This window comes from Triticum urartu, chromosome 5, assembly GCF_003073215.2.
Source record: "Triticum urartu cultivar G1812 chromosome 5, Tu2.1, whole genome shotgun sequence".
NCBI classification, from domain to species: Eukaryota; Viridiplantae; Streptophyta; class Magnoliopsida; order Poales; family Poaceae; genus Triticum; species Triticum urartu.
Window position 1 is genome coordinate 387,828,180 of NC_053026.1, and position 13,554 is coordinate 387,841,733.

A 13,554-nucleotide genomic window follows, 5' to 3' on the forward strand; every position below is an offset into this window, starting at 1 on the left:
CAACTAACTCATTAGTAACATTGCTTGCAAGGCTTATTATAATGTGCATTACCGAGAGGGCTCAGAGATACCTCTCTGATACTCAGAGTGACAAATCATAATCTCGATCTATGCCAACCCAACAAACACCTTCGGAGATACCTGTAGAGCATCTTTATAATCACCCAGTTACGTTGTGACATTTGATAGCACATGTCGTGGAATTGTCACGGCAGATGTCCTAGCGAAAGGACTTAGTCGTAGGGCCATCGCAACTAGGAAGCTTAAAGGGGTTAATCGGGACAAAGGACACGAGAGGTTTTATACTAGTTCGGCCCCTTACGATGAAGGTAAAAACCTACGTCTAGTTGTGTTGGTATTGCTGGGGTTGTTGGGGAACGTAGCAATTTCAAAAAAATATCCTACGCACACGCAAGATCATGGTGATGCATAGCAACTAGAGGGAGAGTGTTGTCTACGTACCCTCGTAGACCGAAAGCGGAAGCGTTAGCACAACGCGGTTGATGTAGTCGTACGTCTTCACGATCCGACTGATCCAAGTACCGAACGCACGGTACCTCCGAGTTCAGCACACGTTCACCTCGACGACGTCCCGCGAACTCCGATCCAGCAGAGCTTCACAGGAAAGTTCCGTCAGTACGAGTGATGATGTTGCTACCGATGCAGGGCTTCTCCTAAGCACCACTACGATATGACCGAGGTGGAATATGGTGGAGGGGGCACCGCACACGGCTAAGAGACGATCAACTTGATCAACTTGTGTCTAGAGGTGCCCCCTGCCCCCGTATATAAAGGAGCAAGGGGAGAGGTGGCCGGCCTAGGAGGAGGGCGCGCCAAGGGGGGAGTCCTACTCCCACCGGGAGTAGGACTCCTCCTTCCCTTGTTGGAGTAGGAGAGAACGAAAGAGGGGGAGAGGAACAAGGAAAAGTGGGCTGCACCCCTTGTCCAATTCGGACCAGAGGGGGGGCGCGCGACTCCTTCCTTTTGGCCTCTCTCCTCTATTCCCGTATGGCCCAATAAGGCCCATATACTCCCCGGCGAATTCCCGTAACTCTCCGGTACTCCGAAAAATACCCGAATCACTCGGAACCTTTCCGATGTCCGAATATAGTCGTCCAATATATCGATCTTTACGTCTCAACCATTTCGAGACTCCTCGTCATGTCCCCGATCTCATCCGGGACTCCAAACTCCTTCGGTACATCAAAACTCATAAACTCATAATATAACTGTCATCGAAACCTTAAGCGTGCGGACCCTACGGGTTCGAGAACAATGTAGACATGACCGAGACACGTCTCTGGTCAATAACCAATAACGGAACCTGGATGCTCATATTGGCTTCCACATATTCTACGAAGATCTTTATCGGTCAGACCGCATAACAACATACGCTGTTCCCTTTGTCATCGGTATGTTACTTGCCCGAGATTTGATCGTCGGTATCTCAATACCTAGTTGAATCTCGTTACCGGCAAGTCTCTTTACTCGTTCCGTAATACATCATCCTGCAACTAACTCATTAGTTGCAATGCTTGCAAGGCTTAAGTGATGTGCATTACCAAGAGGGCCCAGAGATACCTCTCCGACAGTTGGAGTGACAAGTCCTAATCTTGAAATACGCCAACCCAACAAGTACCTTCGGAGACACCTGTAGAGCACCTTTATAATCACCCAGTTACGTTGTGATGTTTGGTCGCACACAAAGTGTTCCTCCGGTAAACGGGAGTTGCATAATCTCATAGTCATAGGAACATGTATAAGTTATGAAGAAAGCAATAGCAACAAACTAAACGATCAAGTGCTATGCTAACGGAATGGGTCAAGTCAATCACATCATTCTCCTAATGATGTGATCCCATTAATCAAATGACAACTCATGTCTATGGTTAGGAAACATAACCATCTTTGATCAACGAGCTAGTCAAGTAGAGGCATACTAGTGACACTCTGTTTGTCTATGTATTCACACATGTATTATGTTTCCGGTTAATATAATTCTAGCATGAATAATAAACATTTATCATGATATAAGGAAATAAATAATAACTTTGTCATTGCCTCTAGGGCATATTTCCTTCAGTCTCCCACTTGCACTAGAGTCAATAATCTAGTTCACATCACCATGTGATTTAATACCAATAGTTCACATCACCATGTGATTAACACCCATAGTTCACATCGACATGTGACCAACACTCAAAGGGTTTAGTAGAGTCAATAATCTAGTTCACATCGCTATGTGATTAACACCCAAAGAGTACTAAGGTGTGATCATGTTTTGCTTGTGAGAGAAGTTTAGTCAACGGGTCTGCCATATTCAGATCTGTACGTATTTTGCAAATTTCTATGTCAACAATGCTCTGCACGGAGCTACTCTAGCTAATTGCTCCCACTTTCAATATGTATCCAGACTGAGACTTAGAGTCATCTGGATCAGTGTCAAAACTTGCATCGACGTAACCCTTTACGACGAACCTTTTGTCACCTCCATAATTGAGAAACATATCCTTATTCCACTAAGGATAATTTTGACCAATGTCCAGTGATCTACTCCTAGATCACTATTGTACTCCCTTGCCAAACTCAGGGCAGGGTATACAATAGGTATGGTACACAGCATGGCATACTTTATAGAACCTATGGCTGAGGCATAGGGAATGACTTTCATTCTCTCTCTATCTTCTGCCGTGGTCGGGTTTTTGAGTCTTACTCAACTTCACACCTTGCAACACAGGCAAGAACTCCTTCTTTGACTGTTCCATTTTGAACTACTTCAAAATCTTGTCAAGGTATGTACTCATTGAAAAACTTATCAAGCGTCTTGATCTATCTATATAGATCTTGATGCTCAATATGTAAGCAGCTTCACCGAGGTCTTTCTTTGAAAAAACTCTTTTCAAACATTCCTTTATGCTTTGCAGAATAATTCTACATCATCTCCGATCAACAATATGTCATACATATACTTATCAGAAATGCTGTAGTGCTCCCACTCACTTTCTTATAAATACAGGCTTCACCGCAAGTCTGTATAAAACTATATGCTTTGATCAACTTATCAAAGCGTATATTCCAACTCCGAGATGCTTGCACCATTCCATAGATGGATCGTTGGAGCTTGCATATTTAGTTAACACCTTTAGGATCGACAAAACCTTCTAGTTGCATCGTATACAACTCTTTTTTAATAAATCCATTAAGGAATGAAGTTTTGTTTATCCATTTGCCAGATTTCATAAAATGTGGCAATTGCTAACATGATTCGGACAGACTTAAGCATAGATACGAGTGAGAAACTCTCATCGTAGTCAACACCTTGAACTTATTGAAAACATTTTTACAACAATTCTAGCTTTGTAGATAGTAACACTACTATCAGCGTCTGTCTTCCTCTTGAAGATCCATTTAATCTCAATGGCTTGCCGATCAATGGGCAAGTCAATCAAAGTCCACACTTTGTTCTCATACATGGATCCCATCTCAAATTTTATGGCCTCAAGCCATTTCGCGTAATCTGGGCTCATCATCGCTTCCTCATATATACTTCATAGACTCGTCATGGTCAAGTAACATGACCTCCAGAACAGGATTACCGTACCACTCTGGTGCGGATCTCACTCTGGTTTACCTACAAGGTTCGGTAGTAACTTGATCTGAAGTTTACATGATCATCATCATTAGCTTCACTAATTGGTGTAGTAGTCACAGGAACAGGTTTCTGTGATGAACTACTTTCCAATAAGGGAGCATGTACAGTTACCACATCAAGTTCTACTTTCCTCCCACTCACTTCTTTCGAGAGAAACTCCTTCTCTAGAAAGGATCCATTCTCAGCAACGAATATCTTGCCTTCGGATCTTTGATAGAAGGTGTACCCAACATTTTCTTTTGGGTATCCTATGAAGATTTACTTCTCCGATTTGGGTTCGAGCTTATCAAGTTGAAACTTTTTGACATAAGCATCGCAGTCCCAAACTTTAAGAAACGACAGCTTATGTTTCTCGCCAAACCACAGTTCATACGGCGTCGTCTTAACGGATTTAGATGGTCCCTATTTAACGTGAATGTAGCTGTCTCTAATGCATAACCCCAAAACGATAGTGGTAATTGGTAAGAGACATCATAGATCGCACCATATCTAATAAAGCACGGTTACGACGTTCGGACACACAATTACACTGTGGTGTTCCAGGTGGCGTGAGTAGTGAAACTATTTCACATTGTTTTAACTGAAGGCCAAACTCATAACTCAAATATTTTACTTCTGCGATCATATCGTAGAAATTTTTATTTTTGTTACGATGATTCTCCACTTCACTCTGAAATTCTTTAAACTTTTCAAATGTTTCAGATTTGTGTTTCATCAAGTAGATATACTCATATCTGCTCAAATCATCTGTGAAGATCAGAAAATAATGATACCTGCCGCGAGCCTCAATATTCATCGGACCACATACATCAGTATGTATGATTTCCAACAAATCTGTTGCTCGCTCCATTGTTCCGGAGAATGGAGTCTTAGTCATCTTGCCCATGAGGCATGGTTCTCAAGCATCAACTGATTCATAATCAAGTGATTCCAAAAGCCCATCAGCATGGATTTTCTTCATGCGCTTTACACCAATATAACCTAACCGGGAGTGCCACAAATAAGTTGCACTATCATTATTAACTTTGCATCTTTTGGCTTCAATATTATAAAAATGTGTATCACCACGATCGAGATCCAACAAACCATTTTCATTGGGTGTACAACCATAGAAGGTTTTATTCATGTAAACAGAACAACAATTATTCTCTAACTTACATGAATAACCATATTGCAATAAACATGATCAAATCATATTCATGCTCAACGCAAACACCAAATAACACTTATTTAGGTTCAACACTAATCCCGAAAGTATAGGGAGTGTGCGATGATGATCATATCAATCTTGGAACTACTTCCAACACACATCGTCACTTCACCCTTAACTAGTCTCTGGTCATTCTGCAACTCCCGTTTCGAGTTACTACTCTTAGCAACTGAACCAATATCAAATACTGAGGGGTTGCTACGAACACTAGTAATATACACATCAATAATCTGTATATGAAATGTACCTTTGTTCACTTTGCCATCCTTCTTATCCGCCAATTACTTGGGGTAGTTCCGCTTCCAGTGACCAGTCCCTTTGCAGTAGAAGCACTCAGTTTCAGGCTTAGGTCCAGACTTGGGTTTTTTCACTTGAGCAGCAACTTGCTTGCTGTTCTTCTTGAAGTTCCCCTTTCTTCCCTTTGTCCCTTTACTTGAAACTAGTGGTTTTGTTTACCATCAACACTTGATGCTTTTCTTGATTTCTACCTTTGTCGATTTCAGCATCACAAAGAGCTTGGGAATCGTTTCCGTTATCCCTTGCATATTATAGTTCATCACGAAGTTCTACTAACTTGGTGATGGTGACTAGAGAATTCTGTCAATCACTATTTTATCTGAAAGATTAACTCCCACTTGATTCAAGCGATTGTAGTACCCAGACAATCTGAGCACATGCTCACTGCTTGAGCTATTCTCCTCCATCTTTTAGCTATAGAACTTGTTGGAGACTTCATATCTCTCAACTCGGGTATTTACTTGAAATATTAACTTCAACTCCTGGAACATCTCATATGGTCCATGACGTTCAAAACGTCTTTGAAATCCCGATTCTAAGATGTTAAGCATGGTGCACTAAACTATCAAGTAGTCATCATATTGAGCTAGCCAAACGTTCATAACATCTGCATCTGCTCCTGCAATAGGTCAGTCACCTAGCGGTGCATCAAAGACATAATTCTTCTGTGCAGCAATGAGGATAAACCTCAGATCACAGACCCAGTCCGCATCATTGCTACTATCATCTTTCAACTTAGTTTTCTCTAGGAACACATATAAAACATAGGGAAGCAATAACGCGAGCTATTGATCTACAGCATAGATATGTAAATACTATCAGGACTAAGTTCATAATAAACTAAAGTTCAATTAATCATATTACTTAAGAACTCCCACTTAGAAAGACATCCCTCTAATCTTCTAAGTGATTACGTGATCCAAATCAACTAAACCATAACCGATCATCTCATGAAATGGAGTAGTTTTCAATGGTGAACATCACTATGTTGATCATATCTACTATATGATTCATGCTCGACCTTTCGGTCTCAGTGTTCCGAGGCCATATCTGCATATGCTAGGCTCGTCAAGTTTAACCTGAGTATTCTGCGTGTGCAAAACTGGCTTGCACCCGTTGTAGATGGACGTAGAGCTTATCACACCCGATCATCACGTGGTGTCTGGGCACGACGAACTTTGGCAACGGTGCATACTCAGGGAGAACACTTTTATCTTGAAATTTAGTGAGAGATCATCTTATAATGCTACCATCAAACAAAGCAAGATAAGATGCATAAAAGATAAACATCACATGTACTCAATATAAGTGATATGGTATGGCCATCATCATCTTGTGCTTGTGATCTCCATCTCCGAAGCACCGTCATGATCACCATCGTCACCGGCGCGACACCTTGATCTCCATCGTAGCATCGTTGTTGTCTCGCCAATCTTATGCTTCCACGACTATAGCTACCACTTAGTGATAAAGTAAAGCATTACAGCGCAATTGCATTGCATACAATAAAGCGACAACCATATGGCTCCTGCCAGTTGCCGATAACTCGGTTACGAAACATGATCATCTCATACAATAAAATTTAGCATCATGTCTTGACCATATCACATCACAACATGCCCTGCAAAAACAAGTTAGACGTCCTCTACTTTGTTGTTGCAAGTTTTACGTGGCTGCTACGGGCTTAGCAAGAACCGTTCTTACCTACGCATCAAAACCACAACGATAGTTTGTCAAGTTTGTGCTGTTTTAACCTTCGCAAGGACCGGGCGTAGCCACACTCGGTTCAACTAAAGTTGGAGAAACTGACACCCGCCAGCCACCTGTGTGCAAAGCACGTCGGTAGAACCAGTCTCGCGTAAGCGTACGCGTAATGTCGGTCCGGGCCGCTTCATCCAACAATACCGCCGAACCAAAGTATGACATGCTAGTAAGCAGTATGACTTATATCGCCCACAACTCACTTGTGTTCTACTCGTGCACAACATCAACGCATAAAACCTAGGCTCGGATGCCACTGTTGGGGAACGTAGCAATTTCAAAAAAATATCCTATGCACACGCAAGATCATGGTGATGCATAGCAACGAGAGGGAGAGTGTTGTCTACGTACCCTCGTAGACCGAAAGCGGAAGCGTTAGCACAACGCGGTTGATGTAGTCGTACGTCTTCACGATCCGATCGATCCAAGTACCGAACGCACGGTACCTCCGAGTTCAGCACACGTTCAGCTCGATGACGTCCTGCGAACTCCGATCGAACAGAGCTTCACGGGAGAGTTCCGTTAGTACGACGGCATGATGATGGTGATGATGTTGCTACCGACGCAGGGCTTCGCCTAAGCACCGCTACGATATGATCGAGGTGGAATATGGTGGAGGGGGCACCGCACACGGCTAAGAGACGATCAACTTGATCAACTTGTGTCTAGAGGTGCCCCCTGCCCCTGTATATAAAGGAGCAAGGGGAGAGGTGGCCGGCCTAGGAGGAGGGCGCGCCAAGGGGGGAGTCCTACTCCCACCGGGAGTAGGACTCCTCCTTCCCTTGTTGGAGTAGGAGAGAAGGAAAGAGGGGGAGAGGAACAAGGAAAAGTGGGTTGCACCCCTTGTCCAATTCGGACCAGAGGGGGGGGGCGCCTCCTTCCTTTTGGCCTCTCTCCTCTATTCCCATATGACCCAATAAGGCCCATATACTCCCCGGCGAATTCCCGTAACTCTCCGGTACTCCGAAAAATACCTGAATCACTCGGAACCTTTCCGATGTCCGAATATAGTCGTCCAATATATCGATCTTTACGTCTCAACTATTTCGAGATGCCTCGTCATGTCCCCGATCTCATCCGGGACTCCGAACTCCTTCGGTACATCAAAACTCATAAACTCATAATATAACTGTCATCGAAACCTTAAGTGTGCGGACCCTACGGGTTCGAGAACAATGTAGACATGACCGAGACACGTCTCTGGTCAATAACCAATAACAGAACTTGGATGCTCATATTGGCTCCCACATATTCTACGAAGATCTTTATCAGTCAGACCGCATAACAACATACGTTGTTCCCTTTGTCATCGGTATGTTACTTGCCCGAGATTTGATCGTCGGTATCTCAATACCTAGTTGAATCTCGTTACCGGCAAGTCTCTTTACTCGTTCCGTAATACATCATCCCGCAACTAACTCATTAGTTGCAATGCTTGCAAGGCTTAAGTGATGTGCATTACCGAGAGGGCCTGGAGATACCTCTCCGACAGTTGGAGTGACAAATCCTAATCTCGAAATACGCCAACCCAACAAGTACCTTCGGAGACACCTGTAGAGCACCTTTATAATCACCCAGTTACGTTGTGACGTTTGGTAGCACACAAAGTGTTCCTCCGGTAAACGGGAGTTGCATAATCTCATAGTCATAGGAACATGTATAAGTTATGAAGAAAGCAATAGCAACAAACTAAACGATCAAGTGCTATGCTAACGGAATGAGTCAAGTCAATCACATCATTCTCCTAATGATGTGATCCCGTTAATCAAATGACAACTCATGTCTATGGTTAGGAAACATAACCATCTTTGATCAACGAGCTAGTCAAGTAAAGGCATACTAGTGACACTCTGTTTGTCTATGTATTCACACATGTATTATGTTTCCGGTTAATACAATTCTAGCATGAATAATAAACATTTATCATGATATAAGGAAATAAATAATAACTTTATCATTGCCTCTAGGGCATATTTCCTTCAGGGGTTTCGATCACCAAGAGGCTTAACTCGCCGGCTTGGTTATCGATCTCTTGTTTCTTGCCCTAAGCCGCCACCGGGTCATCCCCTTATATACACGGGTTGACGCTTGGTAGCCTACAGAGTCCCAGCCGGCTCATAATCGTGTCCGGCTCGGTGACTTCCTTTACATGCCTTTCTTTACAAGTCTTTCCTTAAATACGATGGTTTGCAATATTGGGCCTTAAGCCACCTCTAGGCCTTTGGGCCTTCTATAAGATTTGATAAACTATCATCTTAATGTTTACTGGGCTTCTTGTGTAACCCGCCATTGGGGCTGACCCGGCCCCTCCTGGGCGGGTCATAACTGATAGCTACATCCCCAACATTAGGCCCCAGGTTGACATTGAACTTCGTTCTTTGTCAATCTTCAACACTTAGACAAAGTCCATCTTCTTATCCTCACAGAAGTTTTTGTAACCCACCATGACGTCATCAACGGATCTTCATCTTTAATGTCTTTCGAGAATCGAGGCGTCTGTGTAGTTGGATAACCATTATTCGACTCCCCCTCGATTTTTGTGCCCGTCTGTTCATATTTTTCCTTATAAATAGGCACGCCTCGGCCTTCCTCATTCTTCTCTCTCTCTCTCTCCGTCTTCTTCCTCTTGCAACCCTCCTGCCGCTCGAGCCTCACCGCCGTCGCGCTTCTCCTCCGTCTCCGTCGACCTTGGCCGCTGCATCAACCCGAATCGGTCTAGAGAACGGCGGCGACCTCCGCAGGAGATCCGTGGTTGTAAGTGTTCTCCTTTTCAATTCTCAGATCCGCATTAGGATTTCCAGACTTCTTCGTGTTCTTCATAGTTCATCACAGTTCTTCGTAGTTCTTCCACCGCAGGCCTTTTCTTGATCCAAAAAAGATATATACGCTTGTGCGGTAGCGTTTTTGTGCCTACTCTTGATGCCCACAAATCCCTTTCTCTGGTTCAAAGATCTCATTAGAACTCACAGACTTATCTGCGCTAAACTTTTTAGGTCTAGAATTTTTCCCATTTTTGAATAGCCATTTGATCTGAAATAATACCAAGCAGTTTAGGAAATTTGTTTGTCTCAACACTTAGCTGAATTTGCTTTTCTCAAATATCTGTAGTCATGGCGGCTTACTGTGCTGGCTTACATTAGCCCCCAAGTGCCAAGTGTTGTTACTTTGTAAAGTACTTGGGACTTAAAGTATGTCTTTAGAGTCATAATAAATTGTTTTGGCATACATTAGCCCCCAAGTGTCAAGTGGTTTTTTGTAAAGTACTTGAGACTTGAATCTTGATTTTTGAACTTTAAGCGAAATCTTGACTCATCCGGGTACATTTTTTGTAGGATGCCTTATCTGAACTGAACTCACAATTGACTGAGGCGAAGACCCGGCTAGCAGGTCAGGAGGCAGAAATCCAGTCTGCTAACTCCAAATTGCAAATAAATCTCTCTGAGACGGAAAATTTGAAGACTAGCTTCACTGCCAATAAGAAAACATGGGCAAAGGAAAAAACGCTTCTGACACAACGCGCCGAGAAGGCCGAAGCAACCCTTGAAGAAGTTTCAACAGAGTTGAACAGTTTAAAGGGCCAGGTGTCTCAAATGGTGGCTGCCATCTTTGGTAAGCCGTCTGTCTTTAATCTTGTGTACTGTTTGCTGATCCAGAATATAACCCGCCAGCTGACTTTGTTTACAAAATATGTGCAGGCCCACGAAGTAAGAATCTAAGCCAAGATCATGTGATTAAACTGAAGGCAGTGTATACCTTAGTGGAGCAACTGTATATTGGCGCACAACGGGCACTTGCTGCCATCTCTCCTGCCAATCAAGGACCCAACCGGCTCAGCGATGTTTTAAAGAAATTGTCAATTATGCCCGCCAGGTTCCAAGAGGTTAAGCGCTCCTGTGCCAGAGCCAGAGCTTTGACTGTCCTGAGTCGCTCCAAGGCTTGGGTGCCAGATCTAGACCCGGCTGATGTAGCCAGAGGGTACCCCACGGTAAAGGAAGACGGGTCACTGTTTGAACAGGACGACTTCGTTGCTTGCGTGAGGGAGGTGCGACCTCAGGCGACTATTCTTGGAGATGAAACCAACATCGACAAGTATCAGCCAGGTTTTGATGTTGAAAATAAGAGGATGGCAACTCCCTCGTACAAGGTGACATATTTAATCCCGCCTGTTCGTGAAAATACATTTGCCCGGAAGTTGACCCGGTCGGCCTGATTGATGAAGAAGCAGAATTTGTCGCCGTGAATGGTTTTGACTGGTCAAAACCCAGCTTCCAGTCAATAGAGGGTGGTGAACCGGCGAGGGAGGAGCAATAACCATCTTCATGGGCTTATAAAAGCCTTGTAATAGTTTAGCCATGAAAACACTGCATGCTTTGCTTATGCCATCGCGCATAAAACACTTGTATGTGATTCTGCGTTTCCTGATGTCAATATATGCATCATATTTATGGTTGTCCATGTAATACTTCAGCTCTGCTCCTATAAATACAAGAGAAAAAACTGGCTTGGCGGCTTAGTACCGAACGAGTTAAAACACCCGGCTTATAGCCAATATGTTTACCATAACAGAAAACAGAAAGAGATATAAAAAGAGAACAAGGACGAAGCTAACCCTTTGGTTAACGCAGCAGGCAATTGCGTATAAACAATAGTCATACTTGTACCTTTGATCCTTAGACCACCGGTTTAAATAACCCGGGTAATGAAGTTGATAACTCCATCTTTGTGAGAAGTCAATACTTCTGAATACTTAATGATCATCATACCTTGGTGGCTTCGTTGTCGAATAGTCCAGCCGACGGAAAAGACCATGCTAATTATTTGTGAAATTAAGACAACAAAGAACTAAAAGGCAAATAATAGGTAATAAATATGATTTAACCTTGTATTTGAAGGTTGGGGGTTTCTGATTCGAATACGATCAGTAAACCAGACCAAAGGGGTTAAGCTAAGGTTCGAGTACGACCATATAGCCCCCAGTGGCTTTGGCGTTGTGCCGATCAAGAGGGTACCGACAGCTATGTTCTCTTTGGTTCGAATATGACCTATGTTTGAACAGGAAGCCCCCAAATGACCTTGAGAGGTTTTTAACGACCCTGATTCGAATACGATCCAAGTCGGACCCAAAAGGGGTTAAGCTATGATTCGAATATGATCAAGAAGCCCCCTAGTGAGTTTGGCCTTGAGCCGATCAAGAGGGTTACGACAGCTATGTTCTCTTTGGTTTGAATACGACCTATGTTTGAACAGGAAGCCCCCAAGTGACCATGATAGTTGTAGCTAGATTCGGATACGATCATAAGCCGGACTGAAAAAGGGTTAGACTTGATTCAAATATGATCAGCTCCTTAATAGTCATTTGAAAATAACAAAGATGCGCAATCTTTGAAAAAAAGAGACCGATGGTCCTGCTTTATTACTTATCATGGTATATACAATGTTAAAGTATGTACATGATGAGAGCCGGTGGCTCAGGTGTAGTATGGCCGAATTTGAGCAATGTTCCACGGCCGGCGGGTCTCCTCTTCCGACTTACGTGAGTCTTTGTGCTCTCAAACGTCAATGAGGTAATATGACCCGTTGTTTAAGTTCTTGCTGACCACAAAGGGTCCTTCCCAAGGTGGGGATAACTTGTGTGCATCGGACATATCCTGGATGAGCCGGAGCACCAGGTCACCTTCCTAAAAAGTCCTGGATTTAACCCGGCGGCTGTGATAACGGCGTAGGTCCTGTTGATAAATTGCTGATCTAGCCGCTGCTAAGTCTCTTTCCTCATCTAACAAGTCAAGTGCATCCTATCTAGCCTGTTCATTATTAGCTTCAACATAAGCCGCCACACGGGGCGAGTCATGACGGATGTCACTAGGCAACACTGCTTCTGCTCCATACACCATGAAGAAAGGTGTGTAACCTGTAGACCTGTTAGGTGTGGTGTTCATACTCCACAGCACCGAGGGTAATTCCTCTACCCAACAACCCGGCGTTCGCTATAAAGGAACCATAAGCTAGGGTTTGAGACCTTTTAAAATTTCCTGATTTGCTCTCTCAGCTTGACCATTGGATTGAGGATGAGCTACAGAAGAAACATTAAGCCGAATATGCTCATGTCGATAAAACTCCTCCATAGCCCCTTGGGATAGATTAGTGCCATTGTCAGTGATAATGCTGTGTGGAAAACCAAAACAGAAGATCACCTTTTTCATGAACTAAACCGCCGTGGCCGCATCACACTTACTCACCGGCTCTGCCTCAACCCACTTTGTGAATTTATTAACTGCCACTAAAAGAGGTGTCTTTTTATCCTTAGACCTTTTAAAAGGTCCCACCATGTCAAGCCCTCAGACCGCAAACGGCCAAGTGATTGGAATCATCCGGAGCTCTTGAGCCGGCACATGTGCTCTTCATGCAAACTTTTGACATCCCTCACATCTGCTGACCAGATCCTGTGCATCGGCATGAGCCGTCAACCAGTAAAAACCGTGACGAAAAGCCTTGGCCACCAGAGATTTTGACCCGACGTGATGACCACAATCGCCTTCATGGATCTCACGAAGTATTTCTTGGCCTTCTTCAGGGGAAACACACCGCTGAAACGCTCCAGAAATGTTGCGATGGTATAATTCTCCATCAGAAATCG